Source organism: Ornithorhynchus anatinus, chromosome X4 (assembly GCF_004115215.2).
Source record: "Ornithorhynchus anatinus isolate Pmale09 chromosome X4, mOrnAna1.pri.v4, whole genome shotgun sequence".
Taxonomy (NCBI): domain Eukaryota; kingdom Metazoa; phylum Chordata; class Mammalia; order Monotremata; family Ornithorhynchidae; genus Ornithorhynchus; species Ornithorhynchus anatinus.
In genome coordinates, this window is record NC_041752.1 from 7,470,167 (window position 1) to 7,476,860 (window position 6,694).

A 6,694-nucleotide genomic window follows, 5' to 3' on the forward strand; every position below is an offset into this window, starting at 1 on the left:
ATGTGCCTAGCTTTCACGATTTTCTCCTCGCAATTAACCCCTCTAAATACCCTAATGATGTTTTTCTGAAGGATTTCTGGGAAATCAGTCTAGGCTGTTACTTTGAGGTTTTGCAACAAAAAAGGGACTCTACTTGTGTGGGAAACGAGAGCTTTGACGAGTTAAACTTGCATAAAACTGACATGGAATTGACTGGATTAAAGCACACTTTGTACAGTGCAATGTATAGGGTGGCACGTGCGCTTCATCAAATGCTTTTTTTCCAATTCTGAAATGGAAACGTCCAGACCAGAGGACACAGTGGTGCCCCATCCATGGCAGGTAAGATTCCCCCCCAATCCCCTGCAGCAGAGCTCCCTCCGTGCAGTTTTCAACTTCATCCTCCCATATGAGTTTCTGTGTCATTACATCTCTCACTACACTCTTTGCTTGTCAGCTCCACTCGTTCCTGAGGCAGAGTCAGTTCAATGCCAGCACTGGTGATGGTGACCAGCAATACACTGATGGAGGCACCCAGCCAGTCCAAAGCTATGATATACTCATTTTACAGATACTCGAAATGGCAACCTACATACAAGTGAAGATCAGAGAGTTTTAACCTCAGGCATCTATGGGGAATGACTTGATCATTAACAAGGAGGCCATTGTGTGGAACTCCAGATTCCTTCAGGTGAGGAAAAAGACAGTTTTGAATGGAAAAGCATTATCAGGCCAGCTAAACCCTAGGTCACATCCTAGTCGTCCACTAAGTGTCAGTACTCCTTCTGCTTGTGGATAAGTACCTCCTCTTCCACTCCCACAGCCATGTCCTCTGGTTGGTGTGTGGAAACCTTACTGATAATCTGCAATACTCCATTTCCATCATTTCTCAACCCCTTGAGGGTGTTGCCCGTGGAATTTCTCACATCAGAAAGGTCAGTGGCCCATGACAGAGGGCAAAATAAGGATATAGAAAGGGAATATTAGAGGTTGATGAGCACTGTTCTTTAATCTGGGCGATCTGTGTCAAGGAGGAGAACCAGAAAATTGCACCTCCATGAGTTCTGGTGCTGCTCTCTTATACAGAGAACCTGGCTGAAAGTAATTCTAGAATGAAATTTCCCCTGGCCTCATAGTTCAAGTGGAGAGCATCTGTGTAGTTTGGTCAAGGTTTAATATTCTGCTGTGTTTGGGAAAATATTTTCCAAGGTCTCCCCTATGGATTTCCCTAGGAATATAATAATGTTGGTATTTGTTAAGCGCTTACTATGTGCAGAGCACTGTTCTAAGTGCTGGGGTAGATACAGGGTAATCAGGTTGTCCAACGTGAGGCTCACAGTTAATCCCTCATTTTACAGATGAGGTAACTGAGGCCCAGAGAAGTTAAGTGACTTGCCCACAGTCACACAGCTGACAAGTGGCAGAGCCGGGAGTCGAACCCATGACCTCTGACTCCAAAGCCCAGGATGTTTCCACTGAGCCATGCTGCTTCCCTAATATCTAGAATATCTAGAATAAGATAAGAAAGATATCCTGCTCTTTCTAACCAGAAAATCCTTAAAAACCCCCAACAAAATAAAGCACAAAAAAAACCAAAAAACCCATGGACCTTTTACTATTTAGGTGCTCCAAGAAAGGTTTCTTGTCCCCATAGTTGGTCTGCATTTCTCCATTCACATTTCTCTATAAGTGTTCTGAGATGGGAGTCTTCTTGTAGCAATCCTAAGAGTCAAAAGGCTAAGGCATTTAATTGAGAAGCAACTTGGCCTAAAGGAAAGTTCAAGGGCCTGGGAGGCAAAGGGTCAGAGTTCTATCTCCAGCTGCACCACTTGTGTGTTCTGTGACCTTAGGCAAGTCACTTCACTTCTCCCTACCTCAGTTTCCTTATCTGTAAAATGATGATTAAATCCTACACCTTTCTATTTAGATTGTGAGCTCCAAGTGCCACAGAGACTGTATTCAACCTAACTTGGATCTACCCAAGAGCTTAATACATTGCTTGAGACATAATATAAGTTTTGTAAATACAATAATTATAATGTTGTTGTAACTAATATTAGTATTGGTAGCATAGAGGCTGTTTGTTTGAAGAGGAAGGGCCTGATGAGGGATACCTTTGTGAGGGACAATGAACAGATTCTAGCAGGAGATTAGATGTGAGAGAAGAATTCCAGTGAGGAGCAGATGATGGTTCCCAAGATTCCAGATTTGAGGATATCAGTGTTGTCAGTGGAATTGGGCAAGTTGGGAGGAGGGGAAAGTTTAAGTGGAACTTCTTTTGTTCCCCTTTGCCTTCTCGATGCTTCGACCCCGTGTGCAGCAAGAGCTGCCTCACTGGATTCAGGAAAACTGCTCTGGAGGGGAAGGCCATCTGCTGCTACGAATGTACCCCATTCCCCGATGATGAGATCTCCAACCTGACAGGTAAGGGTCTTCAGGGAACCAGGCATCCAGTGACCTGGACATCGCTGATTGACCAGATCAGTGACTCTGGAATTTCTAATAAATCACCATGGTGGCTGCTGAGCACACCACATTCACCACTTCACTGCCTACACTGAATTCTAGAGAGCAATTAGTGATATTTCCACTTTATCTTAAGGGCTATGTGCCACTCACTGCACTATACGAGGGGTTGGACACAGTCCATATCGCATATGTGGTACACAGTCTCAATCCCCACTTAATGTATGAGATAACGGAGGGACAAAGAAGCTAAGTGACTTGTCTAAAGTCACACAGCAGAGAAGTGGCAGAGTAGGATGTTATCCCACGACCTACTGATCCCCATGTCCATGCTTTATTTACTAGGCCACGCAGTATCTCATAAAGAGTGTGGGAATCCAAAGCAACAGAGATGAATCAGCCTGTGCTCATGGCAGGGGCAGAAAGGATCAGAATATCTCAACTCACGGAAAAGTAGTTTGGCCTAGTGGATAGACCCTGAGTTTGAGAGTCAGAAGGATCTTTGTTCTCATTCCGGCTCTGCTAAGTGTGCATTATCTAACCATGGGGAGTCACTTAAATTCTCTATACTTCAGTTATCTAATATGTAATACAGGGATAGACTGAGCCCATGTGGTGTATGGACTATCTCTAGGCTGATTAGCTTGTACCTATCGCAGCGCTGGTCCAAATGCCCTAAATAAACCTTAATCCCCTAATTTTCCTCCATGGTCTCCCGATTCCTAACTTTCACATGGTAGTCAACAACTCCATACGATCCCCACCAGGTTATCAAACAATTAATCAAAAGTGTCTGGTATATAGTAGTGCTCAACAAATACCACAATTGCTATTGTTATTGCTTTATTATTATTATAGTTATTATTACTCATACACATAGCCATCTTTCGATTCTTATATTCCTCCTTTCTCTACTTTATTTCATGACTGTCGCCCCAGCTAGACTACAGTTCCACCAAGGAAGAAATCATGTCTCCTAACTCATTTGTGGGGGCAAATTGATCAATAGGACTTTCTCTTACAGATTCGACTCACTGTCTGAAGTGCCCCGAAGATGAATATCCCAGTGTGCAGAGAGATCGCTGCCTCCCCAGAGTCATGACTTTCCTTGCCTACGATGAGCTGCTGGGGATTGTTCTGTTTTCTACAGCTCTTTTTTTCTCCTTGGTTACAGCCCAGACCTTGGGGATCTTTATCAAGCACCGAGACACCTCCATCATCAGAGCCAACAACCACAGCCTCAACTACATCCTCCTCTTCTCCCTCAGGCTCTGCTTCCTCTGCTCCCTTATCTTCATGGGCCATCCCAGCACAGTGTCCTGCATCCTCCGACACACTGCTTTTGGCATTATATTCTCCGTGGCCGTGGCTTCTGTGCTGGCCAAGACCATCACAGTGGTCCTGGCTTTCAGGTCCACCAAGCCGGGGTGGAGATTCCGGGGATGGATGGATCCCCGCGTGTCTAATTGTGTCATCCTCATCTGCTCCCTGATCCAAGTGACCATCTGTGGAGTCTGGCTGGGAACCTCTTCCCTTTTCCCTGATTGAACACGCAGTCTGAGTTTGGTCACATCGTCCTTGAGTGCAACGAGGGCTCCATCACTGCCTTCTACTGTGTCCTAGGCTACATGAGCTTCATGGCCCTGGTCAGCTTCACAGTGGCCTTTCTGGCCTGGAATCTGCCCGACACATTTAACGAAGCCAAGTTCATCACGTTCAGCATGATGGTGTTCTGCAGCGTCTGGATTTCCTTCCTACCCACCTACCTGAGCACCAAAGGCAAGGCTATGGTGGCCGTGGAGATCTTCTCCATCTTGGCCTCCAACGCTGGGCTCCTAGGTTGTATCTTTGGGCCCAAGGTCTAAGTGATCCTTCTGAGACCAGACAGGAACATCTCGGACCAGTTACTGAGGAAGCTGAAAGTCAACATTAAAACCCCTTAATATTTCTCCCATTGACTAGTGCAAAGTAAACTCATGTTTCCCTCCTTCCCCTATGGAAATTAGGTTTTGGAAGGGCCCACTGGTGTTCTAACTCAAAGGTACAAGGCACTCTTAACACAATCTCCAATGGCTCCTTCCCCTCTGCCTTCAAACATGCCCACGTCTCCCCCATCCTAAAAAAACCCGCTCTTGACCCCACTTCCCCATCCAGTTATCGCCCTATCTCCCTACTACCCTTCCTTTCCAAAATCCTCGAACGAGTCGTCTACAATCGATGCTTAGAATTCCTTAACTCCCATTCTCTCCTAGACCCCCTCCAATCTGGCTTCCGTCCCCTCCACTCTACCGAGACTGCTCTCTCTAAGGTCACCCATGACCTCATTCTTGCCAAATCCAAAGGCTCCTACTCCATTCTAATCCTCCTTGATCTCTCTGCTGCCTTTTAAACTTTCGACCATCCCCTCCTCCTCCATACCTTATCTCGCCTTGGCTTCACGGACTCGGTCCTCTCCTGGTTCTCCTCTTACCTCTCTGGCCGGTCATTCTCGGTCTCGTTCGCTGGTGCCTCCTCCCCCTCCCATCATTTAACTGTTGGAGTTCCTCAAGGGTCAGTTCTTGGCCCTCTTCTGTTCTCCATTTACACTCACTCCCTCGGTGAACTCATTCGCTCTCACGGCTTTGACTACCATCTCTACGCAGATGACACGCAGATCTACATCTCTGCCACTGTCCTCTCCCCCTCCCTTCAGGCTCGCATCTCCTCCTGCCTCCAGGATGTCTCCACCTGGATGTCGGCCCACCACCTAAAACTCGACATGAGCAAGACTGAGCTCCTCATCTTCCCTCCCAAACCCGGTCCTCTCCCAGACTTCTCTATCACCGTCGATGGCAGGACCATCCTTCCCGTCTCTCAGGCCCGCAATCTCGGTGTCATCCTTGACTCGTCCCTCTCGTTCACCCCACACATCCTATCCGTTACCAAGACCTGCCGGTTTCACCTATACAATATCGCCAAGATCTGCCCTTTCCTCTCCACCCAAACGGCTACCTTACTGCTACAGGCTCTCGTTATATCCCGGCTAGACTACTGTGTCAGCCTTCTCTCTGACCTCCCTTCCTCCTCTCTCGCCCCGCTCCGGTCTATTCTTCACTCCGCTGCCCAGCTCATCTTCCTGCAGAAACGATCTGGGCATGTCACTCACCTTCTTAAACAACTCCAGTGGTTGCCTATCAACCTCCGCTCCAAACAAAAACTCCTCACTCTAGGCTTCGAGGCTCTACATCACCTTGCCCCTTCCTACCTCTCCTCCCTTCTCTCTTTCTACCACCCACCCCGCATGCTCCGCTCCTCCGCCGCCCACCTCCTCACCGTCCCTCGGTCTCGCCTATCCCGCCGTCGACCCCTGGGCCACGTCCTCCCGCAGTCCTGGAACACCCTCCCTCCTCACCTCCGCCAAACTGATTCTCTTCCCCTCTTCAAAACCCTACTTAAAACTCACCTCCTCCAAGAGGCCTTCCCAGACTGAGCTCCTCTTCTCCCACTACTCCCTCTGCCACCCCCCTTTACCTCTCCGCAGCTAAACCCTCTTTTTCCCCTTTTCCCTCTGCTCCTCCACCTCTCCCTTCCCTTCCCCACAGGATTGTTCTTGTCCGCTCAACTGTATATATTTCTATTGCCCTATTTATTTTGTTAATGAATTGTACATCACCTTGATTCTATTTAGTTGCCATTGTTTTTACGAGATGTTCTTCCCCTTGACTCTATTTATTGTCATTGTTCTTGTCTGTCCATCTCCCCCGATTAGACTGTAAACCCGTCAAACGGCAGGGACTGTCTCTATCTGTTGCCAACTTGTTCATCCCAAGCGCTTAGTACAGTGCTCTGCACATAGTAAGCGCTCAATAAATACTATTGAATGAATCCACCCAAAAGGCTACCTTACTGCTACAGACTCTCGTTATATCCTGGCTAGACTACTGTGTCAGCCTTCTCTCTGATCTCCCTTCCTCTTCTCTCACCCCACTCCAGTCTATTCTTCACTCCGCTGCCCGGCTCATCTTCCTGCAGAAACGATCTGGGCATGTCATTCCCCTTCTTAAACAGCTCCAGTGGTTGCCTATCAACCTCCGCTCCAAACAAAAACTCCTCACTCTAGGCTTCAAGGCTCTACATCACCTTGCCCCTTCCTACCTCTCCTCCCTTCTCTCTTTCTACCGCCTACCCCGCATGCTCCGCTCCTCCGCCGCCCACCTCCTCACCGTCCCTCGCTCTGGCCTATCCCGCCGTCGACCCCTGGGCCACGTCC

General features: G+C 48.0%; 1 pseudogene; it reads left to right on the forward strand.

Annotated features, from left to right (window-relative positions):
• Nucleotides 1-314: 314 nt before the first annotated feature.
• LOC114807799 lies at nucleotides 315-4,388 on the forward strand (annotated as a pseudogene).
• Nucleotides 4,389-6,694: the final 2,306 nt, after the last annotated feature.